The 27,897-nt window shown below is 45.9% G+C and overlaps 1 protein-coding gene across 2 annotated transcripts in view; it reads right to left on the bottom strand.

Annotated features, from left to right (window-relative positions):
• CACNG2 (calcium voltage-gated channel auxiliary subunit gamma 2) overlaps positions 1-27,897 on the bottom strand; it is a 52,295-nt gene that overhangs the window by 6,033 nt on the left and 18,365 nt on the right. The window lies entirely within an intron of this gene.

The raw sequence follows: 27,897 nt of genomic DNA, 5'->3' as shown, positions 1-27,897 counted from the left end.
CAGTCTTTTGCCATCTGGGATGTCTACCAGGCTCTTATTTTCATCATTCATGTCTCTCCCCTCTTGAAATCAGGAATACCACTCCAGGTAATCCTTAAGCCACATCATCACGACCACTAGTTGATTAGTATCTCAAAGGATCAGGTTGTTCATGCTTGAACAGATGTGATCATGCAGAAGGCAATTTCATTATACCTTCTGGGGCTCCCCCAAAGTTTTTATCCTGCCTTCCCTTATATTTCCCTCTGGACTTTTGCACAGAACTGATGGGCATGATCTGTCCAGAAAGGAGGAATGCAGTGCCCACATGAGGTGTATGGATAGGCATGGTGATCCCATGGGCCCCCTCCCCAGAGGTCAGCCACCAAAGTGGGTCAGGCTGACTGATCCGTCAGCAGAAGAGTTTGAAGCCTGAGTCTGGAGAGTGACAAATGCTGTGGCAACCTGGGAAGGCCCTGAGCCCAGCCACTGGACCAGGTGGATGTGCAGGGTGATGGGACAGTGAAGCCACCACACTTGTGGTTGTTGCTTCTGGGAAGGGTTGCTCGTGAGGAACCCAGAGCTCTTCCAGGCCAACCCTACCCAGGCTGAGACCTGCAGGTATCATATCAGGTCCCTGAGTCATGTCTTGAAAAGTTTATTCCAGATAAATTCCAGTGATCTTTCAGGGATTTGGGAATGGCTGAGAGAAGGACCAAGCTCAAAGGATTTTCTTCTTGAGACCAAGTCTTCCTGGAGCAAGGTCTGGGATGCTTTGGGAGGCAGTGCTGAGCAAATAGCTGTAGAAGGCAGGTGGGTCAGCCCCCAAGCTCAGCTCCTTCTGCATCCAGTCAGCTTGTGTCTGATGCTTCTGAGATACCTATTGCCTTTAACTACTAGTTCAATGAGCTTCCATGAAGAGGCTAGAGACAGTAGAGAGGAGTGTGTGTGCATGTAAGAGGTAAGTAGTAGCAGAAGAAGGTAGGAACAAAGCCTCTCCTTGTACCTCTGAAGTATATTTCCACACTGAAACTGTGGGTTATGAAAATAGTTTATTAACCACCCATCCCCAATCCAGTTGCCTCATTCAAGAAGTGCCTGCATCTCAGCCATGGCTATTCTGAAAGAAAAGCTTCAGAGCCGAGAAAATTCCCTTGCACACTCCCACCCTGCAACGCGCCCGTTTAAATACGGCATGAAGGGGGCCCTATCCCTTGCTTGCCCCTGACTGCCTGGGGCCACCTGCCAGCGACAGACGAGCAGCTCGTCACCCTGGTCCTTTGGCTGCGGTCACTGCTCTACAGTGCACGTGAAGACTGCCACTCTCCGAGGCACTGGGGAAGTCTCCAGCCTAAGATCTCAGCTCCTTGCCCAGCAGATCCTGAACGTTGAATGCCTCCTGCCCATACATGCTGGGAGGGCAGGTAGAGACTGCATGCACCTCCCAGGTGAGGCTTCCAGCGCACAGCCAGAGCCCCCCAGTTGGAATCAGCCAGAGAGGGAAGAGGCACTGCACCTGGAAACCCCCTCACTCTGTGCCATCCTTTCCCTGCTCCCCTGCTCCATTTCTTGCTGTATTTGAGCCTGATTAATTCCTATGTAAAGAATCGAGCTGCTTGGGAAAGATGCTGCATCTTGTGCAGTCTTTTATATGGACTTGTGAGAAGCTCATCTGCTCCTGATGCTGAGTGTCCAAAAAGCCTTGCTGATCTAGCTCAGCAAGGTGCTTGGCCACTGGGACGTCCAGCCTTGGCTTGCTTAAAATGCCATGGCATTGAGGAGCTGCCCTTCACCACAGCCTGATATGCTGCACCAGGCTGATCCCCCTCCCTGGCTCAACCCTGCCAAGGTTCATGAGGGCAGGGTGGGCAGCGTGGGTCCCACTTTAGTCCCTGCTTTGTCTGTGCTCAGCACAGAGCACCGTGACTCTGGATGCTGACTATTTGCCTGTGCTACCACACCCTCTCATCCAATGCCTCCTAGCTCCTCTGGGGAATGGATGGGGAAAGGATGCAGAATTTAGGTCATTAATGTGCTAACTGGGAATAGAAGAGAACAAGATTCAGTTTTTGCTCTGCCACAGGCATGCTGTTAAAACCGCTTTTTCCCTCTGCCTTAGAGTCCCACCCTGTGAAATGGGGGTGACCGTACTGCTCTGCCTTGTGCCGAGCGGGGATGCGTTAAAGAGGGCATGGTGTGGGTGTGCTGGTGCCTGCAGCTGTGCAAGCACATGGAGTAGGTGGGTGATGGATGGTGGCAGTTCAGAAACCTTCTTGGTGTAGGGAAGGCCTCGATATCGCTTCTTGCGCCAAGGTCACTCGGCAATTCTCTGACAGACATCTGTGGCCTGCTGAGATGGTGCAGCAGCCTCCCTGGCACCTGTGTTGGTGGAAGCGCTGTGGCCACACACGGGGAGGGGGATGGAGCAGCTCAGCAGTGCTGCCGAGATCTGACATAACAGCCTTTTCCCGTGCTGCACACGCAGTTTGCAGAGCCAGGGAGGGAAAAGCCATGTTCCACCCTATAGTTAATATTCCTGAATGCCTGAGCAAAAGCAAATCATTATTTGGGAAGGTGAGTAGGGCTCTGAGAGCCCCTCAAGGGAGTGAGAGCAATGTCTCCTCTGCATTTGTGTCCCTTTGCCCTTCCCATTCTTTCCAACTTGAACTATTTCATGCTGCAAACCCTGGAACAGGCTGGTGTTGAGCACTCTGGCTTCTCCTGCATGTCTCTCTGAGAACCTTCAGCCACGCGCTTCCACCTCCTCCCTGCAGCTCTCCCAGCACAGTTTGGACTTTCCTCTCATCCTCTTTCTCATGCTCACCCACCAGATCTTCCTCCTGTTTCTCAGTCTCTCTCATTCATCGCAGCCACCTCCCTCTCCCTGGCATATCAGTGTGGGCATCCTTCGAGCAGCCTGCTTTGGGATGTGCAGGCTGCAGAGGAGGCAGGGAGGAGCTTGGATTTTTTTCAGGACAGAAAGTCTGGGGATGCCCAGGTCCGTGGAAAATCACAGAACATCCCCCAAGTGCCCTGGGTATTACTGGGAGTCCTTAGACAAGATCCTCACTCTTTGCTTGTTGCTTGCCCAAGCTTTGGAAAATGCAGTCTGGAGGAGCTAGGACTGGTGCAACAGGCATCCCCTCAGTGCATGGACCAGGACAGAAGTTGCCCAGCTGGGGCAATAAGAGCAGAGACAAGCTGCCATGCTGCCAAGAGGGACTGAACGTCTAAGATGCATGAAAATCAGCCCTTCTCCAATGCAGCCAGGTCATCGTTTGGGTACAGGCTGTCTATCCAGGACAGCTGGCAGCCGTCAGCTCTGCTGCAGCGAGAGTCAGACTGAGTTACCCCCGATGAGAACCTGGCTTGGTATTGTTGGTAATACAGTTTATTTTTGTGCTGCTTTGTGCAGCCCTGTCTCTTTCAGAGGTCTCGCTTGCCTGCAGAGTGCAATCCATCACAAAATAGTAAGTTCCAAAGAATGAAAAGCTACTCCCTTCCTGCGGGGTAAGAACACTTTTAAATGGCCAGGACTGTACATCTGAAAACTGGGAGCCAGAGGCAGAGGAAAAGACATCCAAAAGGAGAGAAGCAGACAAAGAGGGATGAGAACAGAAAGACCTGTTTTCCCAGAATGATTTGTGATATTTCCATTTATGGAAAAAAGCAATCCACTGAAAGCTTTCTTTCAGTCTCACTCTCTAATTTAGCAGAGGTTTTGGCATGATGGCTTCTAGAGAAATAAATAAAGGGGGCTGGATATAGCTGTTGTCTCTGAAAGCTCGGAAAGATGGCTTGGTGTTGGCCAAGAATTCAGTACCTCTTTCTCCCACACACTCCCTGTATCATTTTAGGCAAGTCACTTAACCCTCCTTTTCTTTCACACAAAATGAGAATAATGGTATTTCCCTGCCTCAGGGCTATAGCCTGAGGATATTTATATTAAAAATATGGAAGTGATCAGACACTGGATCATTTGGGCCAGATAATTCTCCCCACCTTCCAGTTCAAACATGATGTGCTCATCTTTGATGTGACCTTCTCTCAGATAAATGTGAAGGCTGCATGCATGTGAAAGCTCTCTCAAATTCACACTTGTGATTCTTGCCTTAGAAGTAATCTTCGTTGCAGATTAGACTAATATTTACTATCTAGCCGCAAAAGAAATGTGAGAAACGGCGCATGAAGGGCAGGCAGTCAGACACAAACATTCCTTTCTGGTCCAGGACCCTGCTCCTGAGCATAGCCCATGTGGTACCAGGTGGTGAAGTGGGGCTCAGAGCCAGCCTCTGGGCTTGGAAGACAAATTCCACAGCTACATGGCAAACCGTTGGCATGTCTTTGTTACATGTATTGGCAAAGGGCTTCCAAACCAGGAAAGGAGGTCTGCTGTCCCTGTCAAAGAATGACACAAGTGGCACTGAGTTATTAATGCCCAACCTGACATGACTTCACGAGGTTTCATGAAGCGTCAAGGGAAGCACAGGAAAAGCCCTTTGAAGGCATTTTGAGTGCTCTCCACCCTTCCAAGAATGAAGCACTTGAGAGTACTCACTGTTTTGGGGGATGTGGAGCTGATGAAGAGCACAGCAGCAGGGAGCACAGACAGGGCTCATGGGCATCTGCTTTTACCCACCTGGTTGACATGCCCAGAAGAAAGGCTGGCTTTTCAAAAGTGTTCATTATCCCTTTTGGGGAATCTCTCCATAGATAAGCACCTTACAAAAATGAGACCATCTTTTTACGTGCCTCAGTGCATTTAAAGGCCTTGGCTACAGGGTGTAGGGCTATACCAGCAAACAGAGCCACTGTGCTGCCAGGGATGGTCATTCTGGGGTTTGAGCAGGTGCTGCTCTGACAGCTCTGACCCTGCACAGCAGCTGGGGATGCTGTGCTGGTGGCAATACCTTTTGACTCAGGCAGTTAGTTTTAAGACCAAAGAGTTCGCAGCTCTCCTTAGGGGCAGAGGAACAAGGTAAAGCTCAGTGGGGCAGCAAATGAGGTCTGCAGGGATGAGCCTGGGACGATAGCAGAGATCTCATGTGAACAAAGGACCATCAGAAATCTTGCCACCTTCCTGTCTAAGTGCAGTGCGCCTGCTTTGATGCGGTCTTCCCCAACACAAACATGCAGCAGTGCATATGTTAAAAAACCCAAACAAAACCCTAGCAACATAACCAGTATGTTGCATACATAATTCTCTCCCTGGGGAGAGGATAAAAGAACAAACCACATGTGACTGTTATCAAGCCCCATCACTTAGTGTGCCACTGGAAATCATTCAGATATTGTGGTGAAGAAGCCTGTAAAAGAACTGATGGAAAACAAAAATTAATCTTATGGTTATGAAAGAATATCCCTGCTGCCTGCAAGGTAGAACCATTATACCAGCTCTCCTCACCTTATTATTAATAATCATGTTTATTACAGCTGTTGCCAAGCATCAGATGATAAAGGGAGTTTACTGCAGTAAATATGGTACAAACACTGCCTTATAGACCATTGCTGCCTTGACGGGCATGAAGGAAGGGGTATATCACAGCGCATTAGAATGACCAAGGCTACATCAGTAAAATGGCCTGATAATACCAATCCTGGGGAGATGAGTTTAGTCAGGAAATAGTTAATAAATAGAAAAAGAAATACAGACATAGATGGGCAGGGGAGAAAAAAGTGGATGAAGCCAGTATGGGGTAGCACTGAAGAGAAGATGACAAGGTGGAAGGAAAGAGGTGTTGTGAATGGCCACCGAGCACTGGGGAGAAAAGTCCCATCCAAGCCAATACAAAGCTCCTGTTCTGCCTTTTTCAGCACTTACTCCTCGCTTGCTCTCTGTAGCCCTCCCTGAGAGACACTGGCAAAGGAGAGGGGGCTAATGACAGAAGACACCACGTGTGCCACTGGAGGCGGCTCGGATACCCTCCATAGAGCCTTTACAGCGTGGGAGTGCAGAAAAGCCCCATCACGTCCCAACGTCACCCGCATGGTGCCCCAGCAGCGCTCTGCCTGCCTGGCGCTGCAGCTGAAGCTGCAACGGGGATTGCACTGCATTACGGCCGGACCCTGCGCCTGCTCTCAGCCTTGAATTGTTTTGCATTTTTCCTTGGAGGCGGCAGCCTCCTCGCCTTCCCACCTCACTCCGTAACACTGCTGCATGCTGCTAAGTAGCTGATAGATTCTGCCTTAGAGCTGGCTATAGCTATTCCTTGTACGTGGGTGGAGATGCAGTGGTAGCAAAACCTATTATTAAGATTATATGAAGATTTCCATTTATAAACACCCTCTTTTTACAGGGTTGTAACTTTCAAAAATATCCTCACTGTGGTTTGAAATTTCCCATGCTTTGTCACCGGCAGAGAGTGAGATTGGCTGGGAAAACTGGGCAAAGGCTCTGGAACACATTTTGGTGCAAACACAAATCCAGCATGCTTGAGCTTTACAAGCTGAAACATTGCGGGTGGCTGGTTTTCAGGGACTGCTAGACAATTGTCCAAGTTACAAATGAAAAACCTCAACACAGCAATGATAAAAATAATTCAAAAAATAATTTTTGCATGCATCCAGTACAAACATCTCCCCCAGTAAACAATGGCCTCTATTTTCTAGACTTCGCCGGAATCAAACCTGAGCTGAATTTCTTCTGAAAATAGTGCTAAACACAAAAATGTATTAGGCTCATCTAGATCACCTAAAGCTGTGGATAACTTTGCTCCTCTTAATATTGTATTTCTCACATTTCCCTGCTGTGCTGGCATTCTGAAATAGAAAACAGCTTTATATAAACTTATATAACAAATGCATGTTATGATTTCATATCTATGTCAATGAAATAATTTGTTTTTTCTAACTGATGTTTTCCTGTGTGATTCAGTGAATGTGTAAAGCATTGACAGTATCTCTGATTCCTCAGCAAAGAGGTTAGAAACGATTTCTACAGCTGTTAGAGTGACTAGTGTCGCTGTAGGTAGGAAAAACATAGGAACTTTCTGGCATACGAGCCCTGTTGCAGAGCTTGCAAAGTATATCAGCTGAGTTGGTAAAAGCTATTGCTTTCACCTTGCAAGAAGAGGCAGAACTGGTCTTTAAATGAGCTTGAAAATAGTTTGAAAATGAGCTTGAAAAGAGTTTGAAAATAGTTGTGCTCATATGCTGTAACATGATGCTGGGTTTTAAACTCGTGGAGTGCAACTTAAGGGATGGAGCTGCTGGAGTGAAGGATGGAAAAGCAAAGGCAGAAGTTGATCGGGACATTGAGAGAAGTCCAAGCACAACAGAAAGGGCAAGTGAAATAAATCAAGAGATTACAAGGATTAAAGTAAAACAAACCAAAACTGGCAATTTGTACCAAGAACATTTGTGTATGTGTGTAATGAGTCAAATGTGACACTACAACTGTGAGCCGAGTGACAGGAAGGGTGATGCAATTATCTGCAGTGAGAGAGAAATGATGTGCATAAGGTGTGGGAGGAGAGGAGATGTTCCATAGCTACCACAGGCAATCCCAATCCACGGCTGCACATCCAGATGTCACAGGAAGGGAGATACTAATGTAAGCCTGGAGGGAAAGGGGTGGATGGGATGAAGGGAGTATTTAAGAGCTGTTGCTTCTCTTTTTCCCCCCCTTCTATCACAGCAACAATATTGTTTTGCATACAGGGTTACAACATTAAACTCTTAGAAATCAGAGCATCCTAGCCATATGGGGGCGTAAGGGCTGAACCATCTCCAACTTGAACTCAAAGACCTAGAGCTCAGATGGATTAGTCTCTCCCCAGAAGTATGTAGAGAAAATCCATGCGCCAGAAAATTTATAATTCATCTCATCCTATCGGGTTACATTTTTCTCCTCAGATATAACTGTGCTGCTGATCCGTGAGCATGTATCAGAGGACAGAGACAGGCTCACCTTGTACAGTAGGTCGTGTTTTGGGTCAGAGACTGTAACTCTAGGGGTGACTGGAAGTTATTGTGCACAGTATTTACTAGGCATGGCTTTACCAGGCAAAAAAAGAAGGAAAACCATCCCTCCTTACACCACGAAAAGTGATGTGCACAGCCTGGGACACAGCCACGAGGCGTACAGTGCCTTGGTTCAGATGCCGGCTGAGCCCCTGCCCCAGTAGGAACCTGGGTTTAGCTATTCCCAGACTCCAGATCTTGAACCTTGCAATTGTAATGCTGCATTCACAAGGCTTTTTGAATGCAATTTCCTTTGTCGTTTTTAAAATATGGAGGAGAAAAGGCAACTCAAATCTTTCATCTGCAACTCCACGCTGCATATGTCTCTGACATACCCAGCCAGATCTATAGGGACACACTGTCCTCAGTTAGACTGGTGTAAATCTAGTGTGACTCTGAGCTGCTCCTTCAGCAGATACGGTCACAACCAAGAGGGGAAATAGGCTCACAGCTGGGAATTAGTTTATGAAGTAAGGGTTGTGCTTTAGGGTCCTTCAGGATGCAAAGCGCTATATAAAAAATATTATTAGTTATTAATGATAAAAATACATGAGAACCCCAGGGAAATAATCCATAGAGTGGAGCAAATAAACAACAGAGGCAGCTTTCACTCCATCCTCCCTCTTCTGTGCCACTTAAACCCTCCTTCCCTTCCCCTCCACAGCTCAGACACTTGGAGGAAGGGAGAGACCCCCATCACGTGTTTAGCAATTTGGCAGTCTCAGCAAGTCTCCTGTGTTCTCCCACACAACATCGTCAGCCTGCAGTAGGAATTGTCAAATCTGTAATGTAATTGACAGTCAGCAGTAGAAATTTTGGAGAATAGCGGGGCGTGGGAATTCCTCAGCTTGCTTCCCATGGGAAAACTGCAGCCCTGCCCTGGTGGTTCTCAGGACCTTTCACCTCATTGCTCTCCCTGCCCCTGGGAAAAGGACTGGGCAGGTAGGCTCTGTCTGATTCCTTTAATGACCTCTGGGTAAGAATTCGGGGTCTGGCCACGGTTGCCTGAGTTGGGGTGAGCAGCTCCACTGGCGATGCACAACCTGTTTTGGCTATTCCAGCCCAGCAGGTGAGTGTGAAGTTTATTTTAGGCGAGGAAATAGAACAAGGGAAGGGCTGGGTTTTCTCTAGCACTTTTTATACCCCAGGGAACCCAAAGCCCTTCATGCAACACTGAGAAAGATCCCCCAGCGCAGTGGCTCTGCAGAGGAGCATGGCAGCCATTACGTGCTCACTGAGCTCACACACGCTTGCCCTCGGAGAGTGGAGGCGGATTTACCCAGGCAGGGAATATTGGTTATCCCTTACTCTGTTCAGAAAGCATGCTGGAATTTTTGCTGTCCCTTCAGGCAGCCCACCAGAGATGGCCAGGAGGGAACTCGGCATAGGATTTCCTTGGCAGAAAGCCCTGCTGACTGCAGTGCTTTGGGTTGAGCTGCAATGTGCAGGGCCATGCACTCGTGGAGCTTTTCTGCCCTGTGCCCTTTATGCCCTGAAATGCACCACTTCAAATCAGAAACTGAAACCCTCGAGGAAGGGGTCAGGACTTTCTAATTTTGCAATTTCCTCTAGCAGTCGCTACATCTTGGCCTGCAGCACTGGTGTTTCAGGAGAAGCCAACCCAGAGAAGCTCCCCAGCCGGACCAGGGCTGCCCAGCACTGTGCTCTGGGGGCAGCCCGGGATGAGGGGAATGTGAGTGTGCCGAACCTCTTCAGGATGCTCACCTCCCGTAAATCCACTCCTGACCTGGGCCTCACTCACAAAACGATCCAAAGCCTCCCAAATACTCCTCAACTAATAAAGAATATGAAACTGGGGGGAAGACAGGGCAGGAGGAGTGGATGGCTGATCTGATGTACAGTAAACCCCTTCTTGAAGACAGCTGGGGAGGAAGCCACTGGTGTCCCCAGCTATCCCAGAAAGGGGAGCTCCCTGCCTTGGCCATGTCCCCAGGGTGGGGACAGCCTCCATTGCAGCCCCTTCCCAATCAGCCTGAACACTGAATCCAAATACGGCTTAATATTGTTTCATGCATTTCCCAGCTATGCTAAGATTCAGGATTTGAAGATTTGCATGGGTTGCATGTATGGGTCCCAAAGAATTTTAGGCTCCTGATTCCCTGGGATTATTTTGGTGCAATTGCTGGCAGGGCAAGTATCTGGAGTAACAACTGGCCTGGTCTGTGAAAGCTGTAGGAAAGCAGTGCTCTCTGTGCTAAAAGGGCCAGGACACAGAGCTTCCTATCTTACACACGAAAGAAAAATTACGCTTACTTTTTACTTGGGTTGCTGGAGTTCAGAAAGTGTTGGTAAACACAGTCTATACCCCACCAGGCTGAACAGGGTAGCTGGCCCGTGTGAGTATGATCAAATTGCTTTAGCACAGCTATGCTGTGGCTCTCAATGTCTCCAGATGAGCTGCTGCTGTTCCAACTTGCTGCTTTACTCATAATCCACATCAAACATTGGGTGTTAAAGTAGATATTGCATGGATTTGATTTTAGGTTCCTTTTTATGCAGCTGAGCAAAAAACAAATGTCAAGCCTTGCGAGTGGTGTTAGCTTTTAGAGGCTGCTATTAGAACATTAATAATTTTATTATTGTTATTTCCTCTGGGTTGCTGTTACCCCAGTGATTTACAAGGAAACATAGTGACTTGGCCCTCTCCTGAAGTGATTACAACAAAAGTTAGACTTAAGCACAGCACTGGGCTTGTTTAACAAGCAAACAGTGCCAGCAGGGTGTTTGGAAGAGGGAGGTTTATGGCAGCACAGGATCATGAGACATTTATGGTTGTGTGTGTGTGTGTGTGTATCCTGTTAGTTTATGCTGGCTTTTAAAAGAAAACCATGGAGGGGAGAAGTGTGCTAGATTTAAGGGTGATGCGTGCCAGAAAGATGAGAGGAGGTCAGTGAGGGAAGGATGATTTGGAAAGGGGAGGCTGAAGGGGAGGCTGCAAAGGAGGAGTGTGAAACTACCTGTGGAGCAGCCAGAGAAGACGTACAGGGGAGCAGGTACTGTTGCTCAGTCATAATAACCCTTCTGAAGCTTGACTGCAAGCCGCACTACTGCACCAATATTTTTTCATCCATTGAGCACGCTAATTTATTACGGAAGAGTCTGTAGGTGTGAGCTATGTGCTAGGGCTGATCTCTGAAGCGTTTTCAGCTGCTCTCTACACATAACATCACTCTTGCATCCTGGGGAGGAGGCTATTCATAATGGGATAAAATTTACTCGCAATACTAGACTAAGGAATATTATTTCTAATGTGATCTGGTCCAGTTACACTCAGTTAGAAACCTGAAAGGCTGTTTCAAGGTTTTGGATCAAGTCCAAGCCAGGTACCAAGCCACCTTCTGTGGCCAGGATTGTACTACCTAGAGACATGCCCATCAGAGCTTCTTACACCAAACCGTACCTCCCCACCTACCCCCCACACAGAGTAACATAGGTCTCAGAACTGAAACTCTTAAGTCTGTAAAAAAAGAACTTGTCTCTGAAAGACTGCCAAGGCCCAAACTCCTTCCATATTTGCCCACTTTTCCCTGGAAAAAAATCACCAGTTCTGCACTGGAATTGCTGGTCTGACATTCCAGCCCCTTCCTCAGTTTCTAATTTACTGCTATAGCTATAGTTATAGTCTGTGAAGCAACAACAAATGTTGTGCCGCACCTTAGATCTTAACCTCATTACCCTACCTTTGAACTGGAGCTGCCAGTCAGGAAGTGTGCCAAGATAAAGAACGGCAGCACTTCAGTTCCACTGTGTGTTTGCCTCCATGAATAAAATCCCTTTTATTGCCCATGCTACAGCCACTGCTGAAAGTCTTTGTCTCTTGAAATTGGTCAGAGTTTTTCAATGAAAATTTCTCAGAGGGATACAGAGACTTTGACCTGACCATCTGAATCCCAGGTGAATAAGGTGAATACCTGAACTATTGGCTTACTGACAATTTCAGTGCATCTAACTCACGGTTTTGGTCTAAAAAAAAGCCTTTAAAAACCGTCTTTGTCCCAACCCGGTGCAGAAGAGGAAGCTTTCTAATTTCAGAGTTTTGTGGGGCAGGAAAATAGTTCTTCATGTTTTTTCAGCCTGGTCTCTTCATCTACCAGACTTCATGTCAGCTACTGTGCACCTTATTTAGCATATGTTTGCAGCTTCTCTCTGGGTCCTGCTGGGACAGCTGTGGCTGTTGAAAGTACAGCTGGCCCTTGGGGACTTAGGCTTAACTCTACCCACAGTTGCCACATCTCAGTCTATCAGTCTGCTTCTTCCCAACTGATCTCTGAGATACCTTGTGTACCAAGAACCTCTTGGCCCTCTTGATCAGCACAGCCTGGGAAAGCTGTGGCCTTGGTTTTGCCGAGCCAGCGTTAGACTTATGTCAACCTAAACCATGAAATTCCGTCTACGCATTAGTCTCTGATCCAAACTGTCTCTCCTGGAGTCACTTTTAGTGGACACCAAAATGAGTTTTGGCCAAGCTAGAACCACAGCCGTGTGAGTTTTCCTGTCGCCTCTTCTGTGACCTGACATAACAATTCATTGTGTAAACGCCTCTTCAGGGCTGCCCTCCATTCCTGCTGAAGGGCTCCTCTTCTCCTGTAGTGCACTTCATGGTGCGCTGCGGAGCAGAGGCGATTAAAACATCAGAGCAAGAATGAATGACTTTGCCTAACCACTGGGATCCTGTAACAACCCCGGCACTCGGAGACTCCCCTGTGGGGGGGAGAAGAGTGAGCATTTCTTGACTAGCTGGAAGCCCTGTGTACAGAATACCTGTGGAGACTGGCAGGGAAAGCGAGTGAGCTGGGACTGGATGCCTTCCAAGCATCAGAGCAAAACTGAGTCTCTCAGTGGAGGATGCTAAATTTTGACAACAGGAAAGAAGCATAGACAAAGGGTGAGTGGGAGGGGAAAGCCTTTCCCTGCTAATGCTGTCTGCTCGTAGTGTTAAGCATTATTATGTATTTCCACATGCCATCATGTGTATATGCTGTTTTACTGGCAGCTAAAAAGGCAGTATCTTGCCCCCCAGGATTTCACAGTACAAAGACCCCAGCCTTTCTCAACCTTTCAGAAGAGGCTCTCAGCAGCTGTTAGGCAGCAACTGTGAGGCCTGGATCTTGCTTCTGGTGAGGTCAGTGGGAAAACAGTGGGGACAAGATTAGGTCTGAGACGTGCAGGCTGGAATGAGGGAAGGAAGTGCCCGAGAAAGGTCATGAGCTGAGCGATGGCATGTTCGTGTCTTGTTTGCTCCTGGCTTTGGCTGGGTATCTCTGAATCATTCCCCATTCTAAAGATGTAATATAGTAAACAAAGTTAATAGTCATAAGGGGCAAATCTTGCCAAAGGCATAGGAGAAGTAGAAGTCATTAATGCAGGAAGACTAGCTGCAGTAAATGAGTCCTGAGGGCAGGCACGAGGGAGGTGAACCAGGTTGTGCGGTGAGGGGAGAGGGCAGCAAGAGAGAAGGAGCAGAGTCATTGCTGCAGGGAGATGGAGGGGGGCCGGGGAGGGGGAGATGTGCTGACTGAGCACTGAGTAGGGTGGGAGAAGAAGGAGGGAGCAAGCTCTGACAGAGCCACGTGAGGCCTTAAAGATGAAATGGGGAACTGAACTTTGATGTAGAAGGAGACTGGAAGTCAGCACAGGGATTTGAGAAGAGAGTGACACAAGTGGAACAGCAGGTAAGGAAGAGGTAATGTAGTTGCTGCATGCTGGGTGTTTTAGTGTCAGTATTAAGCCTCCCCTATAGTCCTGCTGGGCCTCTCCGGCTCTGAGAATTGAGTGGGTTTGTGCTTTCGTGATCTGGTCTAAATAGCTTGGTAAAGCATTGTCTCTATATTGTTTTTGCCTAATCAATCAGCCATGCATCAGGAGTGTTAATTTGTAAGGGAAGGCAGTCACAGGGAAGGGCTGTCTATGAGCAGTGGGATGGGTGCCATCGCAGCAGCGGAACAACAGGACACTGAGGAGCTGAGGATCTCCCAGCCCAGCCCACAGGTTGTAGGGTGCAGAGCATTTCTATAGAGAGGAAAGCAGTGGGATTGCCTCCAACCTCAGGACCTTGCCAGAAGGTGACCAAGGGGATAATCCCAGCACTAGAGCATTTTCCACACTCAGCAGGTTCCCAAGCAGATCAATACCACTGTCTCTGTTGTTTATTGCAGCTTCCCTAGATCATGTCCTACCAGGGGTAGTCCTTGCAGGACAGAACTGTAGCATGAGCAAGAAACATCCCTGTTCCTTTGGCTCCCTCCTGGAAGAAGCCCCATCCTCCTTCTCTGAAACTCTGAATAGATCCTATGTCTTGGTTGTATTATTTTTTTTAACAGTTCATCTCTCTTTTCAATCCTGAAGCAATTTTCTGCATGTGAATTTCTTCTATTTTCTTACCTTCTGTGATCTTTCAGACTTCTTACAGTCTTTGCTTTATTACTCCAGCTGCGGTAACTCTTTCTTCATGCTACTCCTTCTTCATTCTTCGTCTTTCCCAACTATTGGCACACAGTTTCTCAGCTCTACCTTTCTGATCTCTGGGATGCTGTCCTAATGAGCCCAACTTTTCCCTCCCTGCCCAGCGGTGCCTTGCTTGATTTGCACCAATCCCTGTTGTCTTTTCATCTCAGGATTGCACTGAACCTTTGATCCCCTTCAAGCATTCTCCCCACATGCTTTTTAGTGCACATCTGCAGCCTGACTGGCTCCCTCCTTCCCTCTCTCAGTCCTTTATAGCAATACCTGCAGTGCTGTGTTAATCTCTATTTCTGTCCAACACGGTGTGCATTAAAAACCAAAACCAAACAAAATCCACCACTTCAAGATATTCAGGATGCTTTTTCCAGTCTCTGATTTTCAATCGTCTGGGTTATATTTTCAGAAACAACAGTATGAATCCCTTCTTCATATCCAGCAGGAGGCTTAGGGCATTTTATTATGGATAGTGTTCCTATTCCTTCTTCATTTCTCAAGCTGCTGTTAGCCCTTCCTCCCTGTTTCTCTGACACTGGGATTCTTCCAAGCACTTCCATGTGCTTCTTCCATGTTGTTCTCACTTCCTAGCCCTTTTCCAGAAAAGTACAATATACCTTTTTCATCCTTCAGTCACAGATTGCCCTGATTTATCTCACTTAGACTTAACACCCCCCTTTCCTGAGCCTTTCTCATGCCTCTCCTCCTACTCTCTTTGCAGCCCTGGAAACATCTGACATAATTCAGTCGCTCAAGAAAACAACTACTTCTCTTGACCCTGGTACCTCTCATCATTTAGGCCTATCTCCTTACTCCAGCTTTTTACTTCACTCCTGTTTCCAGTAATTCCTTAGCTTCTGGTACTCTGCTCAGCTCTTTGAAAATAAGCCATTATCTGCTGTGTCCTCAGGCTCCTCCATCGACACCGCCGTTCCATTTAACAAGCACCCAGAGCCTCCTTATTCTTCATAGAGCACTTAAGAGAGTCACTCCCTCCTATCTCTCCTACATGACTGTCCTCGTCCATTTTTGCTGTAGGTTCATGCAGACTGTAGTGCAGAAATCTAATGATCTCCTTTCTGCTAATGACGCCTGGTCCCATTTCTTTTTTACCTCGTTGCAGCCTTGTGAAATGGTTGCCCACTCCATCCATCTAGGGGTATTCATTGCAATGAAGGTACTCTGGTTTCTTAGCAACTGCTCAACTTTCAAGAAGTTCTCCAGACAGAGATACCCCCTCTGTGCTGGGATCCCTTCTCTGGGGATAAATGATCCTTTACATCTTTTTCTACTAAAAATTGTAATTATACTTAACATTCATACTGCTTTTCATCTGTAGAGCTCAAAGCATTTTGCAAAATCAGTAAGCATTGTTTTCTCCATTGTAGAGATGGAAGAGCTGAGTCACAGAGATATTAGGGCCAATATTTTCATGTGTTCATTCATTTTATGCATCTTCATTTCTGGGAACCCAGTCTGAAATAACTTAACCTAATTGCTTTGCTGTAGGACTTGAAAGGGAGCAATAGGTCTTCAGCACCTTTGAACAATACAGAATAGAACAGTAGGTGCAAAGTGTCTCAAATGAGGCACTGAGAAATAAGTACCTATGAAAATGTAGTTGTATACCATCTGATCAAGTCCACACAGAGCTCAGTTACTTTGGGCGTCAGAGCCAGAGACCTCTGTTCATAGGGATACTGCTGCTTCAGGGTCAACTTTCTGCCTTAAGTGGCGGAGAGATGTGATGGTGTAAAGCATCAGGGTATTTTAAAGCTTTCAGAATAAATCTTCAGCTTGTGCTGTGACATATCCATACCTCCTTGGATGTTTTTTTTCTGTGAGGAAGGGAGGAAACAACCTTGCCCTAGAAGAATTAGTGATCTAGGAGCTAGACTTAATATTGAAATGGTGGAAACTGGTTGAAAATCTTTCTTCTCACCCAGCAAAGACTTCACCCTGGCTTTCCTGTATTCTAGATGAGTGAGTTAATTATTTGTCTCTTCTGATTGCCTCTTGCCTTTCTCTTCTTCTGACCAGTGGTCCCATCTCAGATCTAAGCAACCTTTTCCGCTGAGACTGGGAAGTATGTTCCTGCAGAGTGTCAGCTTCAACAAACTGACATTCACAGACAAAAGATGTGTTTCAGTAAAAAATTCCTGTGAGCTCTAGCAGTCACTTTAATGTCAGCAGTATTCAAATACACACACCTTTTATAACTGCACTGGCTCTTCCCTGCTTACCTGTAGCCTTTCCTGCCTAAGAAGACTTCTGGATTTGTATCAGCTTTTCTCAGGTAACTCCTTCACAGGTAGAATACTCTAAAATGCTTCAAATAATGTATATTTCTTTCCTGTCCTTCTTTGAAACCCATTCTGCATATGCTAGGCATAACCTGGGCATTTCTGTGAATTTTTAACTCGTCTTCTCTAGCTAGGTATGTCACAACAGCAAATCTACCAGTCACAATGTCTACAGTATGGTCTGACCTTTGAAATGTTCTTACTCAAGGCTTTCCCAAATTTGTGTGAGCAACTAAACACAACTGGTATTGCGTCTTTGCTTTTCATCTAAAACTCTCAGTTTCCCACTTGTTTTGGGGTGAATTTTGAGATTCCTCTCCTTTATCTTCTGAGCTGATTTGCTCCAGTCTGTGCCATTACTCACAATTCTCTGCTACCGCCGGCTTCCTCAGTGTCCCACAGCTCCAGCTGTTGACATATCTTTTTCCAATACTGCTTCCTTGGCCTGGACTAGTGTTTCTATCTCTCTGCTTTTTGGATTTTCTTTTTCCTCTCTGTCTTGATTTCAATTGATCTCATATTTGTTTTCAGTTGTTTTTTAAAAACTTTAGTCTTGTATTTTTCCACTGTGAACCCGGGCCAGCCTGCGTTCCTCTAGCACACAGTACAAATGTTACAAAAGATGGGATTGAAAGGCGATGTAAAAGTACAACTCCATGCACGATCAACAGAAAACCCTTCTCTCTTTCAAAGACCCTGGCAGATATCCACTCCCTCAACACCATTAACCCTCACTCCCATCTGTTTTCAGATAAATCTTGGAGGGAAATAATAATAATTTCCCATAATTTGTTTGTTGATTGACATTTTTTGACAACATAAGGGCAAGTCAGCTTCTGATTTGTTTGCTAATCCATTTCTTCCAGCACTATTTTACATATATGCAATGTAAAATTCAGTTCTTTTCTGACTGACATGCACACTAAATGACTTTTATCCTGTACCATCAACATGAAATAGTTTCCATTGCCTCCACAAAAAAAAGAATATATCAAAAATATGCCTAGAAAAACAGATATATTTGCATCTCTTGTAATTGTGTGTAAATTCTAAGTTTCCCTCAGACAAAAATTTCGTAGTGGCTTTAACTCATTAATAGTAGTGTCTTATCAGAGTGAGTACTATTTGATTATAGATCCAACATTTGTTTTTTACGAACATGTTCACTTAAACGTTGCTGTTTGAGTGAAAATCCAGTGCCAGTAAATATGTTGCTGGAAGAGCCACAGAAGGCAGACAAATGGAGTGGGAACACAAGTGAAGCAAATTTGTTTAAAGTAAACTGAATGATCACACACAAATACTTTATGTGTTATTTACTACAACCTATTTTCTTGCCGATCTGATAACTACCACACAATTTTTGCAAAGTAAGACACAACATCCTAACAACAGGTCCATCAGAGCATAACCTGTCCCTTCAAACGGTGGGAGTTAACAGGGAGATGTAGCATGCTGAGTTTTCATTAAAAGGGTAGTTTTAGAGGTTAGTCCAAAATTCAGGTCATGTGCACTTTTCACTCCAAATGCACGTATATGCTCAGTCAAGGTTTGACTGCAACCACAGAATCCCTCCTTGATGAAATAAGCCATTTAACAAAGAAAATGTGACTGGAGAATCAATACTGAAGGATAATGATAGGTAGAGGGTATGAATTGCTACCTTCTTCTGGTGGAAATATATCAGCTTTCTCAATTACTGGTCTGCCAAGCTATGTTTCTTTTCTTGGCTGCTCCGGGAACACTACTGTTGTAGTACAGGGCAGTCTTACAGGTGCTATTAGGAGCACCACATCACTATCCTGTTTATTGGGCAGCAAGGGACAAGTGCGGGGGAGTCCAGCGGTAGTTAAGATAGTTTAAGTTGTGTGAGTTATGTGCTGGCAGGACAGAGAAAATGACACATTACAAGAGCTCACACTGCCTCCAATTCTCTCAGCTCAAACTGTGAATGTAGCCAAATGTATATGATTTGCTGGCATTTTTATTAGTTATAAACTTCCATCTTCTTCATCCAAGCCAGTGAAACTGCTCTTGTAGCTCACTGGATGAAAGGCCTTTGCTCCTGAGTGGAGAAGTCCTGAAATTAAATCCCAGATGTTGTGTGCAGTGAAATGGCTGCAGTGCAAAGTAATGGCTGCGGGTAAATAAAGTTGGTATTGGAGACTTATATTGCAAACATCTGATGAACTGTTCAAAAGAGAGATGACAGAGATGACAGTGTCACCACATCTAGCTCTGGATCAATGATGCTACTGTACACCATTACATGCCTAACATATAGATTATAAGCCAGCTATAAAACCGATAAGCAGCCCTGGGAATCACACACATTTCAAACCCAACAAAACACCAAGTGCTCATCTACCATACGTAGCGCGGTGACACTCGGTGCCATGGGGTGTGCTAGTGAATACAAGCAAGCAGATTCTGGGCCATTTGCAAAGTCATTTGACTGGGTTCCTCTGGCTGCACATCATTAGGTTTGGAGCAGAGTATCTCTCTCTAACATAGCCGCATTTCCTAGCTGGCCTAGGCAACCAGCTCCAGGAAAGTGGAGCTGACAGTAACCCATATGTGTGCGTGCAAGGAATTACTGGAGGTGACAGTAAGGAGGAGATGCCTGTGACCAATGCAGCCACTGCTATGGCAAAGGGGAAAGCTTCTGATCATGCGAGAGGCCCAAGCTGTTACCAGGGGTCTGCATGAAACTGTTTGCAGCCCTATGGCTGCTGTCTCTGGAGCATCAGTGTGCCGTGCCACCCAGAGATGCAGCCTCTCCCAGCAGCCCAGAGTTTGGGAAGGCTTCTCTGGCTCCAGGTTTGAGTGCCCTGGCTGGGCTAGATCCTGTGGGCCAGCCTAAAGCCTTTTTTTGGTGTTTATCTAACATGTATCACAGTAGGAGATACTGCTTTATGAAATACTTTTCTATGATGATATCCTGAAATGTTTCTAATTACAACCTAGGGTTTTCCAGAACAGTGGCACGGGCTGGCGGATGTTCGCGTGGTCTCAGATTGCCTTTTACTGTGTCTCTTATCCTCTCGTTTGTCCAATAGACCATTGAACTATTGAGCAGCCCTGGCTGACACAGTTTTGCAGCTCTGAGACCTACAGCAGTAGATCCTTAGCACATGGGGACTATGATCCTTTGTCACATTTAGGGAAAAAAAAGAAGTTTTAGTCTGAAACAGCCACATTGGTTGGTGTTGCTGTTAAAACTTTCCTGTCTACTTTGCACTGCATGATGACAGTAGCATAGTCTCTGAGCTGTTGTACAATTTTCTGAATAAGGAGCCAAATAAATAGGATTTCAGAGGGATATTTTTCTCCTTGTCCCTCCTGACCAGGTATTATACCTTGGTGCAGGAATCCAAATCCAGTAGCATCCATGCTGACCAAAGGCAACTTCACTGCACTCATACACCCACCCCTGCTCCCAGGACTCTGAGGATGACTGGGATGGGTTATGATACAGTGATTCCTCCAGCCTAACCCTTTGCCAACAGAAAGGCATGAGTTCCTATTCCATGTGCAGAAACCTGTAAGATGTGGCTGTAAGAAGGGTCCACTCATCCCCAGGACAGAGGGGAGCCCCATGTGCACCTGACTACCAGAACGAGAAACAGGGTGTGTGGGATTTCACCTACTGTTGCAGAGGCATCAGAGATGTTCACATGGGTTCACAGCCTCTAATATGCACACTGTGAGCTCCCAGGGAGCCTGATACTGCAGATCACATTTTCCTACATCACTCACTCTCCGGCTACTCTCTAGTTATTGTGATATGGTAGATGAAGGACTGCTTTCTCTCTACTTGTGTGCACCACCTAGGAAAAGTCATACAAGGTGCTTCCTTTGTAGTTTTCTTACAAGTATGTGGCCCAAGCAGGGCTTACAGCTTATATTGATTTGAGATCTGAGACGGGCTATTTTCAGTTCTTGATCTGTACCTACTGAGGACTGCTAGAGCAAGGAGCTGGGATAAGTTTCAAAGACATGATGCACAAACCACTAAGACCAAAGTATTACTTTTTAAAAAGCTATGTGCCTGTGGAAGTTTGACCAGGGCTGTTCTTCAGTGATGTACCACATTCATTTGAAGTTCTGTTGGGATATGACATCAAACCTGGCCCTGGCTGGATAAAGCCCTAAGCAACCTGGCCTGACTTCACAGCCAGCCCTGCTTTGAGCAGTAGTTTTGGACTAGGGACTTTGTGAGGCCCCTTCCCACCTGAATGCTTCAGTTATGATTCAAACTTAACTAACACAACTGTCCGACTGACCTTTTCTTTACCAACACCTCCTGCCCTGCAACTGGAGGATGTATATAAACAAGCACAACCAGAGATGAAAGTCAGTGCTATGTCATTGCAAAGCCTAGAAAGCCAGTGCTAAAATGCATGCACAGCACGATAATGACCAGACTATAAATACCTATGGAGCAACTGTAAAATTTCAACCCACCACAGGACCCAGCTGTTGAAACTTGTGTTATAACTAGAACTTAAAAGGAGGAAAGGAATCAAGGAATCAGATTGAAGAACATATACAGGGAAAAACAGACTTTCCCAAACCGGCAACATATTGACAGACTTCTGTCAGTGCATCATATATTAAAGTAAAAAAAGAAACTTCCGTGCTAGTCTAAACACAGGAGAAGGATGAGTGCTCCAGCGGATACACCACATTAGCTGGTCATGACTTTCTTCTTAACTGGTAAGCCTCTGAGAACATTTTGGGATGGAAGCTCGGACTTCACCCAAGATTTGTGATGCATTATTATTTCCAACTTACCAGTGAAACTGATTCAGAGAAATAGGACTGAAACTGAACTCTGACTCAGGCCAGGGGTGTTTTATTTGGCTTGAGGTGACCATGGGTCAGCATTTGAGAAGTGCTGTGCACAGAGCAGGAAAATTGGAATCCTGAAATCCCAGGGAAGCAGTCTCAGCTGCCAAAAAGCAATGCACTTCACTGGATATTGCTGCATTCTGGTGGAAATTTAAAAATCTGCTTGTAGTTCACAAGAAATTACAGCAAGAATCCAAAATCCACTGTCTCTTAAAACCACCAGCAAACCCTAGTTCCTTCCCTCTCTAGCCCTGGGCATAAGGTTTCCTCAGAGGCACACCAGGTCATTTCTGGGCACACACTTGCTGCAGGAGAGAAAATCAGGATTATTAGTTTTGTCCCTTCTCCAGTGGGGCTTGTACAAGTTCATTCCATTACTGCACCGATGAGACTGGTGCAGGCAATGAGGTTGTGACTGCAGTTACCTTGGACCTTCAAGGGTCTCTGGGGAATTGTAGCCTTTTTCTCTAAGCATGCAGCTGCACACATTCAACCTGCATTTATCTTGCAAAGCAGTGTGTCCCGAATTGAAGTTCTGCACAACAGGATTCTTCATAATGGACTTGACAAATCTGGGGCAGTGCATAGAAAATCTCCCTGAGAGGGAACAGGTTCAGGTGCACCAACACCAATTTTCACTCTTCAGCAGATGGAAGGCTATTTAGAGGTGGAACACTGAAGATGGCATTATTGCCAAGACTTGCACCCTGGGGTTGAAGGGAAGGGAGCTGTCAAACAGAGAGTTATGCTGGTAAGAAACTCCCAGACCATGCCAGCTCCATTGCAGCTGGAGGACTGAATGATCAGTGACCTTGAGCAGATATTTCTTTTATGGGGGTAGAGAGCTTCATAAAGAACTTTTTGTCCCTGTGGAATGTGTCCAAGGAGAGATATGAGATGTATCTAAGGAAAGAATCTACAGCCATCCAAGCAGATGGGAAGTGGTAGCACTGATTGGCTTGACAGACTTGTTTGTATGTGCATGGTGAAGCCTGGAGATGAGCTGCCAGGGATGGCTGAGCGCATTGTCTCCCTGAGGACATCTGGATGGGATCCTTAGACTGGGATCTCCCTGTGAACTCAATGAAGCATACACCAGTTCCAAACTGGGTTGCCATGCTCAGTAGCTTGTGGAAGAGGAATAGTGTAAAGACAGTCTTGCCACTCTGGACTTTAGAGGTTACTCTGGCAGGGGCTGGGATCTTGACTCCTCTGCTGTAATGAAGGAAATATCCCAGGCAGGAAAAGAGTCCTGGGGGATCATACAAAATAAATCTAACACAGGCATGCTTCAGCTTCTGATGAATGGTGAAAGGAGAGGGGTGAACCGGCTTTCCCTGTTGTTGCCCCATCCTGCCAGTTGCTATTTGACTCTGTACAGCTGCTGATGTATTGCTAGCTCACTGTGTTAAAATCTGCTTGTTAATTCCCCATGGATATAAGAGAGGAGCGAGAGCTCATTTGGGAAAAGGCAGAAAAAGAGGCAGTATGGAAAAGATCTTGGAAGGAAAGCCAAGGACAATCAGATATAGTCACAATGCTTTGGCTGGGATGTATATTGAATAATACTTCCGAGTTGCCCATAAAGTCAAGATCCTGGCAGAGAATGGATCTGGATGCTAACTCAGCATTTGTGTCCTATGGTGAGAATACCATGGGGACTCAGTCCATTTTCCTCATTGAAATGATCAGCTCAAGTGAATTAACTTGGTTTCCACCTCACCCAAGCTAAAGCATTCTCCTTTGAAGTTCTCCATCCTCATTTGTGCTATGTTTCTGCCCTATATATAAAATCCAATGTGTCTCAAAAGCAACTGGAGTAGAAACCATGGAAGGAACACAGAAGCCTTTTATCCAAAACAGACCTACACAGAAAATGAATCCCGTTTTTGGACACTGTAAAGCTCTCAGCCTAGAGAGGCAGAAGAAGGTAGCACGGCTGGACTGCTGACTGTACCTCTGCTTGCTGCCCTTGAAAGGGACTGATTCAGAGGGCTTTACCTACCCACACTAAAACACTTGGTGAGTTAGAGGAAGGTGATGGTGGAAAACCTTGTCCTGGTGTTACATGAGCACATCGTGTAACTTAAACTGAGGGATCAGTTCAACTCTGTAACTGTGAGCAGGAATAACTGTAGTGAAGCAAAATTATTATGAGAAGGAGTAAGAAGGGGGTTAGGGACTGACTTTTCTGTCATATTTCTCAGGGAAAAATCTCAATGAAAACCACCAGTATTAATGAAAGCCAATTGGAACTTGATAGGAATTATTTTGCTATTTTGTCAGCATTGGTTGGAACACAGGGATTTAGGAAGATTTCCTTTGTAGAAGCATATCTAGGAATGCTATGCTGTCTCCTCTGAGCTGTGAGATGCACAAGCCTTTGGGAATTTGTATTTCTCTCCGTATCTGGTTTTTATTCAGCTTTTCAGATTTTTATGGGAGACCAACAAACCCACTTTACTGGCATGCGTTAACTGGATGAGAACATGTGAGCACAGGCACAAATCCTACCTACGTGCTGTGAAGGAACCAGAAGGATAGAAGGGAAATTCAGGTTGCCAGCTCTAATCACTGCACCTCTTCTAAAAATCACCCCCATCAGCTAAGGAGAGGAGAGCCAGGATGGATGAACAAATACTTTTTCGCAGGGGGATAAACTGGCAAGTCCAAAATGATGGACTTAAAGAAAGTCCTTCTCAAATTGTTAAACAGGTCATATCAAAGAAATGACAGATGAGAAAGTGGCCTCTGTTGCCCGCTGTCATGATGGGTCCAGGAACTGGAGTGGGAAGGGGACATGGTAAGTGGGGACCAGCACAGCGTGTAGGGATCACAGAGAAAGGCACATGCTACAGCTGAGACATCTCCTAACTGCATTTGCTGATATTGCACTTGACTGTGACCAGAGCTGTTCATTGCTCTTTCTCAGGAACACACAAACATTCCCTCCCATTTAAAAGGAAGGAGAAGGAAGAGCTTAGCTGCAGGGGAGAATAGAAAAATCAGAGAGCGAGTGAGGGAGCAGCGAAGGAAAGAGCAGGTATAGTGCACGTCCGATGATGTCCATCTGTTCCTCATTAACCAGATGTCCCCCACCCACCTCCTGAAGTGCCATTGACTGTATATTGTCAGGACAAGAAGGGGATAACAATGCCACCATGGTGCAGACATTCATACACCAACAGGGGTCCTGCCATGCAGCCATCCCTCCCTCTACTACCCTTCCAGATTGGATGCCAAGTCCCTCTTTTCCATAATCAGCTTTTAAACAGTTACATCCTCATAAAGCTTCTTGCATTATAATTGCCATGTGTTCCATCCCTCTCTGAAAATGGCATTATTTCAGCCCAGTTTACCAGAATCAGACCTTACTTCCTGTAAGTGTGTCACCACTTCCTGCAGGATGTAAATGAGAGAGGAGTGAATCCTTGATTTTAAAAGCGATTTCTGCTTGCCAAACTTCATCATTTTAAGAGTCAGAGAGTCCTTGGATTCACACCTGTATCCAAAGAACAGCAATAGATTTATGGACAATTCAGCCTACTAAAGATTATTCAGAAATGCAGGAAGAGCCATAAATTACTTTGTCTATGTTGTTAGCCAAGGATCATTTATAATAAGAGCCCATCGAGTCATCCTTACTCCAAGGGTGATCTGTGCATTGGTCTGTGTGTGGGCATGTCAGCGTGAGAAGACTCTGTCTCATACCCTGAGCTGTATTCACAGCCCGTTCATGGGAAGCCTTCCCTTCCCTCCATGTCCCTGATGAAACCAGAGCACTCTGTCCTCTGTCCTCTAAATTATACCTCAGCACGGCTCATAAACTGTGGTATGCAAATGGAGCATCTGCTGAGCTGCAGCCACAGCTAACGTAATGCTTCCACCTATTCCCCTTTATAAAAACATGCAGGTTATGCTGTGCACTGGGTCCCTGACTCATGTAACACTTGGAAGACAACCTGTGTCCTGATCTTGTCTTTTTGCTCTGAGCTCCTGCTCCAGGGAACTTGAATGGGTGGAGAAGATCCGGGTGAGCGGGTGGGCAGAACCAGCAGCTCTGAACGCTTGCCAGATGAGCAGCTGAAGGCCCCAATCGCTTGTTGAGATAGATATCTCTACCTCTTTCAAAGTCATTGTACTTATTGAGCCTGCAATGCTACTAGAATAGCACTAGGTTTAAATGCCTCTTCCCTGGGTGCTAGCTGTTGAACAGCTGGTCCTGAGCCTCACGTTGATGTGGGACCTCTGCTTGAATTATGCACTCTCCTTGATGTCACAGTGTTATTACACTGCTGTAACCATGAGAGTAGCTTCAGTGTGGATGCCTGCTCAGTATTAGGCAGAAGAGTCCTTCGTACATCATTAACAGTAGCTGGTCTTTGAACCCTGGTGGGTGATGATTGAGATTGAACATGGGGTGGGGGTATTGCTGAGCCCTATGCATATTACAAAAAGCTGAACAAAGCCAGGTAAGGGTGGAAAGGATTACAGAAAGGCTTAGGCAAAGAACAAAACCAGAAACATCAGCAAGAGGCAGGAGAGAATTGACGGCAGTGAGGGGAGTGGACAGTTTTTGAAAGAAAAAAGCCTAGTTTAGCAAAGGAAATAGCCATGTTCAGAAAAGACAAATTATGAGCTGGCAATCCAAAGGGGTAGAGGGAGCAGTGGGTGGGGACATTGTGTTTGCTTTCTCATGATCTGTGTTTTCTGAGAGACTTTATGTGCCAAGCTCATCTTTATCACATGTATAACATCTAGTGTGCCTGATGAATTAAAGTGTAAACCAGACGGCTCATGCCCTGCGATAGGATTCTGTGAAAGGCTGTGCTTAAGCTACCTGGGGAAGCTGTGTGAGCCTGCAGGGAGAGTCAACTTCAGCAGGGTCAGACTCTCTGGATGGATGGTCGATAGAGGCTTCGTGCCCCTCAAACATCCCTGGAGATGCCCAGTCAGGTGTAGTGCTTTTGTCTCTCTTTACACTCCAGAAGCTAAAAGCACATTGGAAATTCAGCAGCTGGACTCTGCAGCAGCAATATGATTAGTGTCCAACAAATGGCTCCCAGCCAGGTTTGTGACAACCTGATCAATCACATTCAGAAAATCCCTTTTTAGCTCCATAGCTGACATTGGAAAAGATCTGGGAACATGTTTGGGAATTGAAGGCACCTGCTGAACATGAATGAGAAAGAAAAAAACCCACAGAGAAGCAGGTGGAGAAAGACATGGAGGATGGTGAGATGATTCCTTGTGCTGGTGTGTGGAAGAAAGCAAGCAACGTGAGATGCCAAACTGTGTCTTTGCCTTGCGTCAAAGGCAACACAGGAGGCTGTGCTGGGCTGGCAAGTTAACGTGGATGCATTTCCATGTCTTGCTTTTGCAGTAGAAAAACACGCCTGAAAATTTCTCCAGGTGAGTTACAACTGACATGGAAAGCCTGAGGAGAAAGCTGGAATTCAGCAAGACATGGAAAGGCATACCCACCGTGACTGTTGTTGCTATTAAACACCATCTGTTGTAGATGTACACAGGAACACAGTGAATGCAGTATTGGAGCCTTCTTACATCAGAAAGGTTAAATGAGACAATCTGCATTTTAGCCTCACACGCATCATCACTGAACATAAGAATCAGTCGTTTACGTTCATTTGTAGTAGCTTATCCATATATATATATATGGATTTGACCCAATATGTCAACTTCAGGCCTTACTTCCCCGACACTGCTCAAGACTTCAACAGCATGGATTTTCTTTTTCTTTTTTCCCTTGCTGTTTTCTTCTTCTCACTCAAAGCATTGTAGAGTTGGTTTGTTTTTTAATAAAATTCTTTTTAGGTGCCAAGTAAGCCTGCAATTGCAGCAAGAGCAATACCCCAGAGTTCTGTCTTTCCCCTTTGGTTCGAACAACCTCTGAGTATCAAACGGGCTTTGCTTTGGAGAGAAAAAGATAATAATGAATGACTTAAAACAGTTCTGCAGAGGAAAACATGAGTTCAGTTTCAATTGCAGAGGGAATAACTTTTTTCCTGGCTCACTCACTGACTCCAATAGAAGACCAGCAAGATCTGATGTGACTCCTGCAGAGACCTTCCATGTTCAAAGAATCTGGGAGCTTGCAAGGAGTACTGCAGAGCTTGAATCAGCTCTAATACATTGCTGATTGCAATCCACGACATTTCCATGGTGCTTTAGGCATCATCTATGTACTTCACACTTGGAAGACAGGCAACACCCTTCTACAGTGTGATAGGCAGCAGGGCCAGGGAAACAGTGCTCTGGAGGGATGGTGGAGTGATCTGGGTATGGACTTAAGACTTGGCAA

Source organism: Falco biarmicus, chromosome 5 (assembly GCF_023638135.1).
Source record: "Falco biarmicus isolate bFalBia1 chromosome 5, bFalBia1.pri, whole genome shotgun sequence".
Classification (NCBI taxonomy): Eukaryota; Metazoa; Chordata; class Aves; order Falconiformes; family Falconidae; genus Falco; species Falco biarmicus.
Note: the sequence above shows the minus strand (reverse complement) of the source record. Positions and strands in the feature narration are given on the sequence as shown.